This window comes from Mus musculus, chromosome 7 (genome assembly GCF_000001635.26).
Source record: "Mus musculus strain C57BL/6J chromosome 7, GRCm38.p6 C57BL/6J".
NCBI classification, from domain to species: domain Eukaryota; kingdom Metazoa; phylum Chordata; class Mammalia; order Rodentia; family Muridae; genus Mus; species Mus musculus.
Window position 1 is genome coordinate 94,702,760 of NC_000073.6, and position 18,736 is coordinate 94,721,495.

General features: G+C 36.4%; 1 long non-coding RNA gene across 2 annotated transcripts in view; it reads left to right on the plus strand.

Moving 5' to 3' along the window:
* Gm32647 overlaps window positions 1-18,736 on the plus strand; it is a 1,283,931-nt gene that overhangs the window by 660,264 nt on the left and 604,931 nt on the right. For both annotated transcript variants that reach the window (XR_869798.1, XR_869797.1), the window contains exon 3: window positions 3,459-3,537. This is a non-coding gene — a long non-coding RNA (predicted gene, 32647). The remainder of the gene's footprint in view (window positions 1-3,458; window positions 3,538-18,736) is intronic.

The window sequence follows — 18,736 nt, forward strand, 5'->3', positions numbered from 1 at the left end:
TGTCTGTGTAAAACATGCCTGAGCTGATAGAAAAGGATATAAAATCCTCTTCAACTAGAGGTACAGACAGTGTGAGACATCAAGTGGCTGTTGGGAGGAATCTATGTCTCTGGAAAAGCACCTAGTGTTCTTAATCAGGGAACCATTTTCCTAGACCCTGGAAACCCCCTTTTAAACTGTATACTAGTTGTCATGGAGAGTGTAATTGCCCTCTCTGTCAATCCCACCTGAATTTTAGCAGTTTCACAAAGATGCAAGTCACCATATCGCTAGTGACTTGATTTTACATCACTGAATATTTGGAAAATTATAGAAATGACTATCTCTTTCATAATTCCCTTATTTCCATTTCTCACTCCTATATACTTCCCTTTCATAATACACTGTTATCTCCCAAGTTTTTCTTCCCTTTATGAAAAACAATTTGGTCAGATAATTTTAATTATAAAAATTGAAAAATTATACTGAGATACGTAAGAGAGAAGTATTTCTATTTATATATTGAGATCTACAAAAAAAACAGCTATATGTGCCACAATTATGTTTTTATCCAATTATAAACATAATGTATAATTAATATTAAATGAAGATTATCATAAATAATTTAATAATCTTGCTTAACTTCTTAGTTGTGTACATCCATATACAAACACCTTAGTGTAGCTCAGTTCTGGCATTTTTCACTTGCTAATTCCATTAAGTACTTACTAGATAGCAGAAACTCTTGCTAATTCATTGTTTCATATTTCATTGATCTTCTCTAGCCACTATAAATTTGGATTGGCTTTTGTAAAATTGATTTCCTTGGCCCAAACCATGAGTAATGTTCAAGATACTTTGATATCAGTAGAACGCTTAGATGTATTGAAAATTACCACTACCCTACTTCAAGTTGCTATTTAAATAGAAGTGTTAAAATATAATATTTTAAGATGGAAACATAACTTTGCTTATTAGTTTCTTAAAGTCCAACACAATTAATTAAGCTCACAGACATTTTAGGGAATACTTCAATGTGCAATGTATATTGTCTTTGACAACCAGAGTTAGAATATGCCAGGAGTACAATCATTCTTATTTTCATAACATCTTAGTTAGGTAATAAATAATAAGCAAAGAAATTCAGCAATTGTGTGAAGGATTGAATGCATATACACTACTCAAAAATTTTAGCAAAAATACCAACCTCTCCCATCGTAATCATTTATTACATGCCAGGCAGTCCTCTAAACACCAGGGTAATGAGGAGGCCAGGGAGGGAGTATGGAGTGTCCTTTTCTATCATTTTCTACCTTATTCATTTGAAATGGGGTCTTTCACTTAACCTGGAAACAGGTTGGCTGCCAGCAAAATGACCTGATATCCCACACCACTACCAATGAGCTGTGATCACATGTGTCTTCACATCAGATATTTTATATGGATTCTGGCATCAAAACTCAACTCCCCATTCTGTCCTGACAGACATTCTTTCCACTGAGCCATGTCTTCAGCCTTTCCAACATACTCACAAGGCCAAAACTCAGGGAATGAAACCTACTTCCCAAACATGTAGGTCACCATTCTGTTGTTCTTTTTCATTATTTTAATTCACATGATGTCTACAGAGTCTAAATTACTTTTCAGTCTAATTTATTAGACTATATTGCACTAATTAGAATTGGACTATTAGAATATATTGGGATAATATACTAGAATATAAACCTGAAAACATAATGTAAGTTTTAATTGATGTTTTCCTGCTCAAGTGTGCGAATCTCAGAACGTATTGTAGAACATAGGTTCAATCACAGTTTGGGGGTTGAAATTGTTGTTTTGTAAGAATCATTTAAGGGTGAGGAATTAGTGTAGGAGATACAGAGACTAGGAGCACTGAACCCAATTAGACACAGAAGCAAAGAAAGATGTGATAGTTGAATTGTACCGAATGCCTAGATTCTTTTCTGATTGATCAGGTAAGCTGCGAATGAATTCAGAAGAGAGGAAGCTACATTATAAATTTTGATATTAATTTCTAACAAAATGCAAACCCCAAATCAAAATTGGCCACATTCACAGACATTTATTTAATATGGACATTCGCAAACAATCAAATAGCAAAAAGTTCATATAATTAATAGTGTATCCTATAGCCACATGGTTACTTTTTAATGAGCTTATCAAAAACAGAGGAGGATACTGTAGCTGTCCTTGTCACCAATAAGATATAGCAAGTCCCTTCATGTTGTAGGCACACACCACTTTACAATAGCAACTCTGATAGCCACCGGAGCTAAATGGCAGAACATCATCAAGTCACGTACTTACAATATCTAGTGGAAGTTATTGGGGGAGTAAGAAAATATTAATATCATCTGCTTGCACCAAACTGATAGGTAAACCCTAAGGTAACCTTCATGTTGTCTTTCCTGATTGACAGATTCTAAGATCGAACAGAGTGATTTCACCTCAAGTGAGCTTCCGGCACCTTATTCTTACTTTAAGCATTTTTATGGCCTATTTAGGGTTAAGCAATATTAATTTTTTAAAAGTGTTTACCTTCTAGCCCGTTTAATGTGTGCAAATTTTCTAAAACCCTTAGCTTTTTGATAGTCTCCTTTCTCTCTGTTATGGGGCTAGGTGGCCAGACTGTTACAGGAAAGGAAGTCTTGTAGGACACTTTCAATGAATGTGTTAGTATCTGGGATGATAGAGCTTTGTTTGCCTCCACAGTTCCAGTTTCAATAAATGTAAAAGTCCTGGCAACTTACCAACATAAGGCAAGTTATTCCGATGTAATGCAGAAAAATTCTCATTTGAATACAGATTTTGACTATGTTAAATGATTAAGATCTGCATCCTTAAACATCATAGCTATAATATCCAACCATATATAACAAGTGGCATATGCATATATAATTTGAGTGTATGCATAATAATAAACATGCATTTTTGTGAACATGTTTCATAAAACAAGTGTACATAATAAAATTTACTATGTTCTCCATGGGCAAGCTGCTCTCTAGAAATATAGTTTAAGGTTTGTAAGAGGCTATTGCTACAGCCCCTCCATAAACTGAATTTCTATGAAACTGTATTTTATACCCCATTCACATTTCATCTTTTCCTTATAGCTCCCGTTCTAAAATTATTTTCAGATATATTAGAAATATTTACTTACTATAGAGTAATTAATAACATTTCACATATTTTCTTTTCAAAAGTATTGATAAACTAGTCACCCAGAGAAAAGATTAAATCTCCTCTTGCATTTCATTTAGCATCTCTTTATTTCAAAACTATAGTTTGCTAATGAACTAGATTTCTCTTTTGTGCTTCTTGAGTCAGCATGAAATGTCAGGGGATGCAGATACACAGGAAATGCTGTTGATTGACTGAAAAACATCCTATTATGGAACCACCATTATTAAGGTTTGCAAGTTTCTTTCCCTAATTTCAAAATGTCTTTTTCATTTCAGATCACTCCAGGTAGCAGTCTCACAACATCAATCTATTGATTTTTCACTGTATGGGGTGAAGAAGAAACCACCAAGTCAGGTATGACTTTCAGGCTCAAAAATTATCCACTTGAAATTAAACATATATAATGCACTACAGACTGAAACTTTTAAAATCCTCTTACAATGGAACTTGAAGCAAGTGTTTTTGGAAATTGCTAGAAGCAATCTTTACTATTTTTTTTCTCTAATGCACAATCACTGTTGTAGAAAGCAAACCATATAACCATTTGTTAAGACTTCTACATTGTATTGTATCCCACCTAATAATTAGCCTCTCAGAATGTATTCTGCCTAAATGTCCCTAGCCACATTTCCAAAGTAATCTGATGTTCATTGTTCTTCCCTTTGGTATGTACTGGTAGTCCACAGTATCTTCTTATTCTAATCAGTATTTCAATGTCTGTTGAAATGTCTGTTTAAATGAAAGTAGCAGTGATTAGTGGCACAGATGTTTCCCTGAAATTAAAAATGTATGGGTTAAAACCACAAATTAAGCCAAGTACAGTCTTTACATGCATATTCATGTTTATTTGAAGGGGGGTGGATGGTGGGGTAAACATTGCTGTCAAGTGAAAATACTACAGCCTAAAGTTGTGAAACTCTGACTGGGAAAAAGGGGGACATCTGAAAATAGGTCAGCATCAACTCAAAGAAAGGTTATATAATTTTAATGTGTTGGAAAAATAAAGTATCACTTGCCTTCACTTGTGATCCTTGGAGAGACCTGGGAAAGAGAAATAAAACAATCAGAATTGTATGCCAATTGAAAAACTGAACAAAGAGTTTTAAAAGCCCATGAAGGAATCATCATTACTTATTGATATATTAATATTATGCGGTATTTATCTGCTATTGACCTAAAGTGCTATAAAGATCAGCATATAACATTTAGTTGCCAAATGCAACTATTTATAATCACTGAACATTGACATATTGGGTATATTTGCTTCTTATTTGTGTTTACACTTCAGTGTTATACATTAAGGTTTTAATATTTGACAATGAGCAAAGTTAAAGTACTTGTATCAATGAACTGATAATAATTTCCTAGTTAAGGAAGTCAATCTGTATTTGGTGATTTTTTTTCTTTTAGTATCTTTCTTTCTATTTGAATTTTACAAGCAATTATAATATGAAGATGAGAATCCATGAATTAGATTGATTCCTTTAATCATGTCCACATGTTAGAAACTAGTACTTAGTTTTCCTGAGCCCCTAGACCATGCTGTAATATACTCCACTGGGGCTTTATTTTCATAGATTTAGGAGAGTGCAGTGATTGCCCTCTTGTGTTATTATACCTGATTAAGAGGTTTTCCTTGCTCTCAGTTGAGGAGGAAGTTCCTCTAGTAAGACACCAGTCCTACTCCATATCCTATATCTCTCCACTCTGATCCTGGTAGTGACTACTGTTTTGGACTATAGTAATTAAATTATGACTCCATTAGAATTGCTAAAACTTTTTAAGCAGGTTCTCAATGAGGAAAGAAATGCGAAAACAAATAAACAGGTTAAATTTTCTCAATATGTATATCACTATTTTCATCTTTATGGGAAAACTAAAACCCCTTCCTTTCCATTAACTAGACACATTACTTGTGCTATGGGTAGCTCAGGGTTTTCCTATAGACCTTTACTATCTTTGTTCAATTGGTTAATTAACTTGGTGAGATAAATTAGATAGATGATAGATAGATAGATAGATAGATAGATAGATAGATAGATAGACAGACCTAAGAATAAGGATTAAAGAAAAGAAATATACTCAAGATCCAGGCACCTTCCCTGCCAGAGGAGAGGTGTCCACCGTGCCCAGGAGGAATTTGCCAGAGCATCTGCAGGAGCCATCTTCATTCCCGGATCCTGCCAAGACTAGTCTGAACTAGTTAGAGTGTGGACTACAGAAGCTAACAGCTTCTGGGACAGGCGGGAGTCACAGAGCTTCTGTGGCAGACCCAGTTTCGGGCTCCAGACATCTGGGCAACTTCTCTGCCAGAGGAGAGGTGTCCGCCCAGCCCAGGATGACATTGCCAGAGCATCTGCCAGAGACATTTGGTTCCCAGATCCTGCCAAGACTAGTCTGCACAGACTCCAGACATCCGGGTACCTTCCCTGCCAGAGGAGAGATGTCCACCACGCCCGGGAGGGCTTTGCCAGAGCATCTGCAGGAGCCATCTTCATTCCCGGATACCACCAAGATTAGTCTGCACTGGTGAGAGTGTGGACAACAGAAGCTAACAGCTTCTGGGACAGGCCCTGTTTTGGGGCCTTCATCTTCTGCCAGGAGGCAAGTCCGAACAACAGATATCTCTGCACCTTCTCTGAAAGAGGAGAGCTTGCCTGCAGAGAGCGCTCTAACCACTGAAACTCAAGAGGGAGGTAGTCTCCCAGGTCTGCTGGTAGAGGCTAACAGAATCACAAAAAGAACAAGCTCTAACCAGAGACAACTATAACAACTGACTCCAGAGATTACCAGATGGCGAATGGCAGATGTAAGAATCTTACTAACAGAACCAAGATCACTCACCATTATCAGAACCCAGCACTCCCACCTCAGCCAGTCCTGGGTACCCCAACACATCTGAAAAGCTAGACCTGGATTTAAAGGCATATCTCATGATGATGGTAGAGGACATCAAGAAGGACTTTAATAACTCACTTAAAGAAATATAGGTGAACACTGCTAAAGAGTTACAAGTCCTTAAAGAAAAAGAGGAAAACACATCCAAACAAGTGATGGAAATGAATGAAAACATACTAGACCTAAAAAGGGTAGTGGAGACAATAAAGAAAACCCAAAGTGGGGCAACGCTGGAAAGAAATCTGGAATCATATATGCAAGAATCAGCAACAGAATTCAAGAGATGGAAGAGAGAATCCTAGCTGCAGAAGATTCCATAGAGAACATTGGCAAAAAAAAAAAAAAAAAAAAAAAAGCAAAATGCAGAAGGATCAAAACATCCAGGAAATACAGGACACAATGAGAAGACCAAACCTACAGATAATAGGAGTAGATGAGAATGAAGATTTTCAACTTAAAGGGCCAGCAAATATCTTCAACAAAATTATAGAAGAAAGCTTCCCAAACCTAAAGAAAGAGATGCCCATGAACATATAAGAAGCCTACAGAACTCCAAATAGACTAAACCAGAAAAGAAATTCCTCCTGACATCTGATAATCAGAACAACAAATGCACTAAATAAAGATAGAATATTAAAAGCTGTAAGGGAAAAACGTCAAGTAACATACAAAGTCAGGCCTATCAGAATGACACAGATTTTTTTCATCAGAGACTATGAAAGCCAGAAGATCCTGGACAGATGTTATACAGATACTAAGAGAACACAAATGCCAGCCCAGGCTACTATACCCAGCCAAACTTTCAATTACCATAGATGGAGAAACCAAAGTATTCCACGATAAAAACAAATTCACACATTATCTTTCCACGAATCCAGCCCTTCAAAGGATAATAACAGAAAAAAAAATACAAGGACTGAAACCACATACTAGAAAAAGCAAGAAAATAATCCTTCAACAAACATAAAAAAGACAGCCATAAGAACAGAATACCAATTTTAACGACAAAAATAATAGGAAGCAACAATTACTTTTCCTTAATATCTCTTAATATCAATGGACTCAACTCACCAATAAAAAGACATAGACTAACAGACTGGCTACACAAACAGGACCCAAAATTCTGCTGCTTATAAGGAAACCCATCTCAGGAAAAAAGACAGACACTACCTCAGAATGAAAGGATGGAAAACAATTTTCCAAGCAAATGATCTGAAGAAAAAGCTGGAGTAGCCATTATAATATCTAATATAATTGACTTCCAGCCCAAAGTCATTAAAAAACAAGGAGGGGCACTTCATACTCCTCAGAGGTAAAATCTTCCAAGAACTCTCAATTCTGAATATCTATGCTCCAAATACAAGGGCGGCCACATTTATTAAAGGCACTTTAGTAAAGCTCAAAGTACACATTGCACCTCACACAATAATAGTGGGAGACTTCAACATACCACTTTCATCAATGGACAAATCATGGAAACAGAAAGTAAACAGGGGTACAGTGAAACTAACAGAACTTATGAAACAAATGTTTCTAATAGATATCTACAGAACATTTTATACTAAAACAAAAGGATATACCTTAGTCACAGCACCTCAAGGTACCTTCTCCAAAATTGACCATATAATTGGTCACAAACCAGGCCTCAACAGATACAAAAATATTGAAATTATCCCACTCATCCTATCAGATCACCATGGACTAAAACTGATCTTCAATAGCAACATAAATAATTGAAAGCCAACATTCACATGGAAACTGAACAACACACTTCTCAATGATACCTTGGTCAAGGAAGGAATATAGAAAGAAATTAAAGACTTTTTAGAGTTTAATGAAAATGAAGCCACAACATACCCAAACTTATAGGACACAATGAAAGCATTTCTAAGAGGAAAGCTCATAGCTCTGATTGCCTCAAAAAAGAAACTAGAGAGAGCACACACTAGCAGCTTGACAACACACCTAAAAGCTCTAGAACAAAAGAAAGCAAATTCACTCAAGAGGACTAGACAGCAGGAAATAATCAAACTCAGGGGCGAAGTCAACCAAGTAGAAACAAGAAGGACTATTCAAAGAATCAACCAAAGAGGAGCTGGTTCTTTGAGAAAATCAAAAAGACAGATAAACCCTTAGTCAGACTGCACAGGGACAGCATCCTAATTAACAAAATCAGAAGTGAAAAATGAGACATATCAACAGATCCTGAAGAAATCCAAAACACCATCAGTTCCTTATACAAAAGACTATGCTCAAAAAAACTGGAGAACCTGGATGAAATGGACAGATTTCTAGACAGATACCAGGTACCAAAGTTAAATCAAGATCTCGTTAATGATCTAAACAGCCCTATATCCCCTAAAGAAATAGAAGCAGTCATTAATAGTCTCCCAACCAAAAAAAGTCCAAGACCAGATGGGTTTAGTTCAGAGTTCTATCAGATCTTCAAAGAAGATATAATTCCAGTTCTTCACAAACTATTCCACAAAATAGAAGCATAAGGTACTCTACCCAACTCTATCTATGAAGCCAAACTTACTCTGATACCTAAAACACAGAAAGACCCAACAAATATAGAGAACTTCAGACCAATTTCCCTTATAAATATCAATGCAAAAATACTCAATAAAATTCTTGCTAACGTAATCCAAGAACACATCAGAACAATCATCTATCCTGATCAAGTAGGTTTCATTCCAGCGATGCAGAAATGGTTTAATATATAGAAATCCATCAATGTAATCCAGTATATAAACAAACTCAAAGACAAAAACCACATGATTATCTCGTTAGATGCTGAGAAAGCATTTGACAAAATCCGACACCCATTCATGATAAAAGTCTGGGAAAGATCAGGAATTCGAGGCCCATACCTAAACAAGATAAAAGCAATCTACAGCGAACCAGTAGCCAACATCAAAGTAAATGGTGAGAAGCTGGAAACAATCCCACTAAAATTAGGGACTAGACATGGGTGCCTACTTTCTCCCTACCTATTCAACATTGTACTTGAAGTCCTAGCCAGAGCAATTCGACAACAAAATGTGATCAAGGTGATAAAAATTGGAAAGGAAGAAGTCAAAATATCACTTTTGCAGATGATATGATAGTATAAATAAGTGGCCCTAAAAATTCCACCAGAGAACTACTAAACCTGATAAACAGCTTCAATGAAGTAGTTGGATATATAATTAACTCAAACAAGTCAATGGCCTTTATGTAGACAAAGGATAAACAGGCTGAGAAAGAAATTAGGGAAACAACACCCTTCTCAATAGTCACAAATTATATAAAATACCTTGGTGTGACTCTAACTAAGGAAGTAAAAGATCTGTATGATACAAACTTCAAGTCTCTGAAGAAAGAAATTAAAGAAGACCTCAGAAGATGGAAAGATCTCCCATGCTCATTGATTGGCAGGATCAATATAGTGAAAATGGCTATCTTGCCAAAAGCAATCTACAGAGTCAAGCAATCCCCATCAATATTCCAACTCAATTCTTCAATGATTTGGAAAGGATAATCTCCAAATTCATCTGGAATAACAAAACACTTAGGATAGCAAAAACTCTTCTGAAGGATAAAAGAACCTCTGGTGGAATCACCATGCCTGATATAAAGCTGTACTACAGAGCAATTGTGATAAAAACTGCATGGTACTGGTATAGTGAAAGACAAGTAGTCCAATGGAATAGAACTGAAGGCGCAGAAATGAACGCATACACCTTTGGTCACTTGATCTTTGACAAGGGAGCTAAAAACATCCAGTGGAAAAAAGACAGCATTTTTAATAAATGTTGCTGGCCCAACTGGTGGTTATCATGTAGAAGAATGCGAATTGATCCATTCCTATCTCCTTGTACTAAGGTCAAATCTAAGTGGATTAAGGAACTCCACATAAAACCAGAGATACTGAAACTTATAGAGGAGTAAGTGGGGAAAAGCCTAGAACCTATGGGCACAGGAGAAAAATTCCTGAATAGAACACCAATGGCTTGTGCTGTAAGATTGAGAATCGACAAATGGGACCTCATTAAATTGCAAAGCTTCTGTAAGGCAAAAGACACAGTCAATAAGACAAAAAGGCCACCAACAGCCTGGGAAAGTATCTTTACTTATCCTAAATCAGATAGGGGATTAATATCAAATATATATAAAGAACTCAAGAAGGTGGACTCCAGAAAATCAAATAACCCCATTAAAAAATGAGTCTCAGAGCTAAAGAAAGAATTCACACCTGAGGAATACTGAATGGCTGAGAAGCCCCTGAAAAAATGTTCAGCATCCTTAATCATCAGGGAAATGCAAAACAACCCTGAGATTCCACCTCACACCAGTCAGAATGTCTAAGATCAAAAATTTAGGTGACAGCTGATGCTGGTGAGGATGTGGAGAAAGGGGAACACTCCTCCATTGTTGGTGGGATTGCAAGCTTGTACAACCACTCTGGAAATCAGTCTGGCGGTTCCTCAGAAAATTGGACATAGTACTACCAGAGGATCCTGCAATACCTCTCCTGGGCATATATCCAGAAGATATCCCAACCAGTAAGAAGGACACATGCTCCACTATGTTCATAGCAGCCTTATTTATAATAGCCAGAAGCTGGAAAGAACCCAGATGCCCCTCAACCGAGGAATGGATACAGAAAATGTGGTACATTTACACAATGGAGTACTACTCAGCTATTAAAAAGAATGAATTTATGAAATTCCTAATCAAATGGATGGACCTGGAAGGCATCATCCTGAGTGAGGTAACTCAATCACAAAAGAACTCACACAATATGTACTCACTGATAAGTGGATATTAGCCCAGAAACTTCAAATACCCAAGCTATAAGGTACAGTTTGCGAAACACATGAAGCTCAGGAAGAATGAAGACCAAGGTATAGATATTTTGCCCTTTCTTGGAATTGGGAGCAAGGCACCCATGGAAGGAGCTACAGAAACAGAATTTGGAACTGATAGGAAAGGATGGACCATCTAAAGACTGTCATACCTGGGGATCTATCCCATAATCAACCTCCAAATGCTGACACCATTGCATACACTAGCATGATTTTGCTGAAAGGACCCTGATATAGCTGTCTCTTGTGAGACTATGCCTGGGCCTAGCAAACACAGAAGTCTATGCTCACAGTCAGCTATTGGATGGATCACAGGGCCCCCAATGGTGAAGCTGGAGGAAGTATCCAGGGAGCTGGGGGGATCTGCAACCCTATAGGTGCAACAACAATATTAACTAACCAGCCCCCCCCCCACCCCCGCAGAGCTTGTGTCTCTAGCTGCATATGTATCAGAATGTGGCCCGGTCGGCCATCAGTGGAAAAATCAGGCCCATTGGTTGTGCAGACCTTATATGCCTCAATACTGGGGACTGCCAGGGCCAAGAGGTGGGAGTGTGTGGGTGGAGGAGTCATTCTGGGAGGGTGTAGGGGACTTTTGGGATAGCATTGGAAATGTAAATTAATAAATACCTAATATAATAAAAAAATGAAAGATACTCAAAGAAATTTGCATCTAAAATTATGAATGAGGGATTATAAAACAGAATTTCATCCTTCTTCACTTTTGTATAACCAATGATCAATTTAATGCCATATTTACTAACTCCCTGACCACATGGTTCTTTTTATGATCTAAGGAAATCACAAACTTAGAGACAGACTTAAAGCAAAGTTCTTTCCACTCTTCTGACCATGGCTCATCAGTTCATTAAATTTTTCCTTGATTCAAGTTATACATTAGTAGGTTGAGAATCTATCTTTTCTAAAGGACTTCACTTTCTAAGGATTTGGCTACATAAAATATTACAAGCTCTAACTCTATCATTACTATGGTCACACAAAGCAAATGCCCCCAAATATTACCTATATTCTGCAATTTTATAGATTCTTCATGAGAAGTAACCAAAAGTCATAGTGGCTTCCTTGTTACTTTTTGCAAAATATGTTAAGTTCAAAAATGCATCAGATATCTTAACAAAGTATCAGTATCTTAATAAGTCATGGTAAAGCATTTTCACCAGAAGCCCTAGTGTTTATAGAGTGGAGTTTAAAGTTGGTTTTATTTCTTCTGATTTCCAAGATGTCATTATACCGTAAGAAAGAGTTGTATCAGTAGAGCTAACCTGCATGAAATTGTACACATTGAACTTGAACATTAATTCTACAATGAACAATCATTCTTGGGTTTACTCTGCATGCCTTTTAAATGAACCTTAAGGAAAAAAAAATACAAGGAGCCATCATGATCTCTAAATTTTTTAAAGACAGTAGTAGACACTAATACAGTTCTTGGTATTCCCAAAAACATACACCAACAGAACAGTGTGAGATACAGTACTTGATTGTGTGGACTTTTACAAAGAGTGAGTTAAGAGTTTGGAACAGTGCTTATGACTTACTTTCTCTTTTCTGAGTATCAGTTTTTTCACAGTTTTACAGGAGTTATATCAGCAGTGCTGAAAATGTGCTCTCTCCCAGCCAGCAGCACCAGCATCATTAACTGTTGGAAACACAAAATCTTAGATCTTTTCCAGGCACAGAGATCCCAAGTATCTAATGATGGGTGTTAGCAATGCACATTTCATAAGAATTTCATGTGGTTCTACTTGCTGATTTTCAAAAACTTCTTATTACAGAGACATTCCCTGTGCATAGGTTTCTATTCAAATGGTTCAGTAGCATATGGTGAAACCTGGGTTTGAACTCGAAAACTTGAAGATCAAAAATAAGCTATCAAAATTATTTGGTGGAGACTAACTCATCCTAAGTAGCACCCACCAGTTTTTAATAGGCCTATGCATGTGCATACACCAGCAACACTAAGTAAACTTGGTGACTTTCAAAGATAAATTTGTGAAGCTAGGAGGGAATGTGGTAGGAAGAGGTATAGAAAGGACAGAGAAAAAGGGGTGTTGATGGATTTGATGAAAAAATAGTGTATATCTTAGGGTTTCCATTGTTATTAAGAGACACCATGGCCAGAAAACTCTTATAATGGCAAACATTTAATTGGGACTGGTTTAGAGCTTTAGTTCATTATCATCACTCTAAGTATTTGGACAATTCTTTGGAGAAATGCACAGGCAGGAAACATTATAACTAAATTATGCTGATCATTTACCATATGAAAAGCATTCAAGTGTCTATTAGTTTTTGTATTTGATCAGATAGCAGTGTCCAAAGGACTTTTTATTATCTCAACCTTACTAAATGGGAACAGTTAGCCAAGAGAGACTACATACTAGTCTAAAATATTTACCAGGAAATCACAGGTCTAGGATTTGATTTAGAGGAATTGGTGGCAAATTTCTTTCAATTGTGCATTAAAGCCAGATCTCATATCTCCTTGGTTAGAATGTCCATAGCCACTCTATGGGAAAAATGATGTACCTCCTCTCTGTTTCCTTTCTGGAGTTCTTCTTTCTTGGTTATTTTAAGGGAATAATACATGTTTATCCTGACAATACACAAGGACAGTAAGGTGAAACTCTAAAGTGAGTATATGTTCTTGACTCTTTTCAATGTGCTTATCATACCATTCTATATATTTGTTTAATGATGATAGACTAATAATTACTAATTTGTGTTTATGTTTTCAGTGTATACTTGGGCTTCTCACTCCATAAATATAGTTTCAGAGTGGCCTATTTGGGTGGAGCTAAACAAAGACGTAATAAAATCTGAATATTCACTTTATTATGTAAATAAAGTCATGTATTATATAAATGCAGTTACAAGTGAAAGTAAAAGTATGTAATGCAAACCTTTGAGCTGTAATATGATGAATTATGGGAGGTTGTAATTATACACCACAGTCTCTAAGTCTTCAGCATTTGGAAAGAAGGTCAGTGATTTCTATGTTTTGATAATACAAAGAATTTTTTATTGTGTTCTATAAAGGATGTGATGGTTGGGTGTTTGTATCAGGGAGATGCAGGATGGAAAGAACTCTTGAGCCTGAAAATGTTCTCATCATAGTAGCATCTCTGTTCCAGAATACTTAAGATCACAAGTCAATTATAAGTCACGTTGATCTTTCCAAGTAACAGAAAGGACACATTCTCCTTGCCCACTCCATATTATAGCTTATTTCTTATAAGCATATCAGCTACATGGTCTAGTATCTTATATAATTCAGGATTTTTAGAACTGATTGGACAGGCTATGAGAGTAGCTGCTAGATTATAAGAATGTGAAGAGATAAGTTTACAAACTTGAACAGGCAGAAGCTGTGATATCAGCACATACATGTCTTTGTCACAGATATTTGGTGTAAGGGATAACATTGTATATATATAAGTAAAAGAAAACAGAACAGAAATAAGTAAGGAAGATCGGCTCTGAAAAATAAACAACAGAAAAAGTTCAGGTATTCTAATCTTGAGAAAACTACATAAAACTAGAGCAAGCTTTAAGATTCAGGGATCAACGGACTATTTCCCCTCCCTAAGATAGATACAGCCATTGCCTGAATAAAGTTCTGTATTTTCTTCTAGGTCAGGCCTGTTCATTTCCTTCTAAGCAGATGTCTCTGCAGTTTCTTTGCCCTGTTTATCCCCAGTGCCTTCACCACATTCCAAAGCTTCTGCCATCTCCATGTCAGAAAGTCGTCAGTTGCCTGCTAGATGCTAAATTCTCTGCTTCTTATTTTCCCTAAAGTCTGTTTTTCACCCTGTAGCCAATGTGATTAATCCTCTGATGAGTTCTCATCACTTCTAAGGAAATTAGTAACACCATTAACATGACCTAGGTGGTTCTTCATGCTGTTATCTGTGCTTGTTTCTGCAGCACCATCTGAACCTCCTCTCGATTATGGTTTCTTTACAACCCTACACTGTCTGTATTCATCTTCACTGATAATATGTCTGCCTCTGCCTACATATGTCCTGTCTCAAAAGCATTCTCCATTTTATTTTTGACTTTCATACTTGCACATCGCAGCTACAACTCAATCATAATTAATGCATACAATATATGTATAAAATTTATTATAATATAATATAAATATAATATAAATAAATTATAATACAATTATAATACAATTTATTATAGTTAGTCTAATGGCACAAAGGACATATATGATTAGATTAAAAACACATCTACCAAATATAAATAGCACGTTTTTAATATAGCCGTACAAGTAAAAAAGGAAAAAAAAACCCAAAGCAAACAAGCAAAAAACAAATAAACAAAAAACAATTAAAACTCTTAAAAATATATACCATGTTCATTTTAATCTAGAAGGCTAATATTATCGAAGTAGATTTCATAAAAGGGATATTAGCAAGAATAACAAGGCTTATGATTTTATGATTAATAATGGGATCAACTTATTAAAATATGTGTAATAATCGTACACTTTTATGCTCCAAGTAATATCATAATTGTTTACTGTAGAAATGACCCAATGCTACTAGAATTCAAACATGCTTTAGGAAGGTGATAGCAGTCAATTGGAACCTGAATTGCAAACTTTGTCATTTAATATGTCGATCTATTTCACAGAAATGATGCTAGACTTGTTTGTTAAAAACAAAGTATTTAGTTTGATTATTAAATATAAATTAGGACCAACAGTGCAAGGATGAGAATCTCAGTTTGGATCCATAGAATCAATATAAAAGCCACAGATGCTGCTACACACCCATACATAACACCATCCCAGGGCAGGGATAGGAGGAAAGAGAAAAAAGATCCCTGAATACATATCAGGTTAGCAAAACAAACAAGTAGTGGCTAAAATCAAGGAAAGTCATCTAACCCTGGCACACATGCATACATCCACGTTAATAAGGCCACATACATATATTATCATGTATTACATGCACACAATTAAAAATAAAGAAAAATGATGAGGAAATAATCTGCATCCTTAAATATGAGTTAGTATTAAAATCTCTATCTTCCCCCAAATCATCTGTAGGTTCAACATTATTCGCTCCCTCAAGAAAAAAGTCTCATTATTATTTTTTAATTGAAGAGTTTATAATAAAGTTCACATGATAATAGGAGCACCTGGAATAGTTAAAACAATGCTTGAAAGCAATGATGGCATAGAAGAATCACAATAACCAAGGCCACATCTTGTTATAGCTATACATGGAGGAAGCACTGTGCTGGTTGCATCAAAATTAATGATGGAAACTAGAAACGGAAGAGGTAAGCAGAAAGTAGTATGGACAGTTCCAAGCAATTGATTTCTGAACAGAAAAATTTACTGAATGACAGATAGTGGGTTTTGGCATACTGTTTGGGATAATTGGGTATTTGTATAAAAAATGTGATCTTGCATCTACATTTATCTCTGCATATAAAAAACTAAAATGTACTATACATCTAAATTGAAAATGTAAAACTATAGATCTTTTGAAAGTAAACATGGAAAATATCTCTGTGGTTTTGTATTAAGGAAAAAATATTTTATACAAAGCAATGCCAGTCAATTGTGTAAAAGAAAATGTTGATAAATTGGAATTTACATAGACCTCCCCCCATTGCCCCCTCTGCTTCTCTCAGGGAAAAGGAACTGCAAGGAGGATCACCTTACTCTTGGTCATCTAGTCCCAGCTTAACTAGGCACACCTTCTCCCACTGAGTCCCAACCAGGTAGTCCAGATAGGTAAAAGGGAATCCAATGTCAGGGAACACAGAGACAGCTCCTGCACCACTTTTTAGAGAACCTACTTAAAGACCAAGCTGCATATTTGCTCCAGCTCCTAATTGCCCCCTGGTTAGTAACCCAGGCTCTGTGAGCCCCCATGGTTACTAAGTTAGTTGACTCTGTGGGTCTTCTTGTGATGTTCTTGATCTCTCTGACTTGCTCACTTCTATCCCCTATTCTTCCACAAGACTTCTCAGTCTCAGCCAGATGTTTGGCTGTTGGTCTTTGGATCTGTCTTCTGCTGCAGAATGAAGCCTCTCAGGAGACAGCTATACTAGATTCCTGTCTGCAAACTTAACAGAGTATCATTAATAGTGTCACAGGAGGGTGTATGATCATATGTAAAGTGAATTATGAGAGAGAGAGAGAGAGAGAGAGAGAGAGAGAGAGAGAGAGAGAGAGAGAGAGAGAACCCACCAATGATAACTGGTCTAACTTGAGATCCATTACATGGGAGAGAGCATATTATATAATATAGCAGATGTAATATTTAGAAATAGATTAAGATGAAGAATTAAGAATACATTGAGTAAAAAGGGAGGAAGGGCAGAGAGCAAAGAAGAAGGAGAAGAAAAAGGAGGAGGCGAAAGAAAGAAAAGTTGGGGGAAGAGGATGGAAGATGAGAGGGGTAGGAGGGATTGGAGGCCATTAAAAATAATTCACATCAGCCTACAAAAGCATATGTGTCAGATTCATGTCCCAGGTCAATGCTGTCTAACTTTCAAGCCACTTTATCAATTCTCAAACCTAGTGGTAAGGTGCATGTAGGCTAGATGTTCATTAACACTGCTCTTGGCTGTGGCAGTTATTAGTGGAAGCAAACAGATGGTCTCTTCATTTGGTTGGAACATGCTTGCTTCTCTGAGATTACAGCTGCATGTCTCTGCTTGAAGTTATAACACAAATTCCCAGACCATCCCAAGAACCACAGATTCAAAGAAATACCAATGGCATTTCATTGCCTTGCTTAAGGACAGTGACTTAATGAGGCCACAGTGCTACAGCTGGGTGCTGTGCTCCATGCTGGTTCAAGTTGCCCTAATCTAATGCTAATTATATTGTTTCTCAGATGAATGTTAAAGAGGAGACAGTAGCAAGCAAGAAGGCTAAGCTTAAACTAATTTGGCAGGGTAGAGGTTAATTTCTAAAATTAAACAGGCTCTCTGCAAACATAAAACACAGTCACATCTACTCAATGTTGTATGGAAACCTTTGAAGATACTCAAAATCCTGACAATCTGAAATCTCAGTCATTCATTTTGTGAGGAATGCATGAAAACCTACATTTGATGTGCCCGTTTCATTTTTCAAAACTGTGGAACAAAAACCTTCTTTGAATGATGGATAATAGAACTAATGAAAACTTTAATAATAGATCCATCATTTACCCTTTTTGTTGTAAGTTGGATGGGTCTGGAGGGAGGGAACTTGCATAGATTTTATAAAGAGTGAGCAGTAGGTGTTTCAGTCCTGTTATAATGCTTGTGAAGATACGGCACAGAAGAAAAGGCTATGAAACCAGGCCTCAAAAAAAAAAATTCTGATTTAGCCACATTACCTAATGTGGCAACAATGTCTTCTGTAGTCCATGTGACTCCATCAGCTACTTAGAAAAACATTTTCCATTGCCAAGCAGCAAGCAGAATATTAGTAATACCGTATGATGAGGCTTACCCTGACTTGTTTTTCATAGGACACACAGGGAAAATCAATGGAACCATGATATTACAACATATGCCATGGCCTCAGAGACATGAAATTCAGATCTTGACTTCTCAAAGATGGATTTCATACCTGTCTTTTCATTCTTATCTTTGACAAAATTTAAATGAATATTCACGGAACAGCAATCATAGGACAGCAGTTATAGCTAAACAAACTTAAGCAAACATAAATTTCCTTGAGCATCACATGACATTGTGTGTCCTACATTTTAAACTCAGCAGCACACTCTAATGGGTATCCCAATTTTTTGTAGAATAGT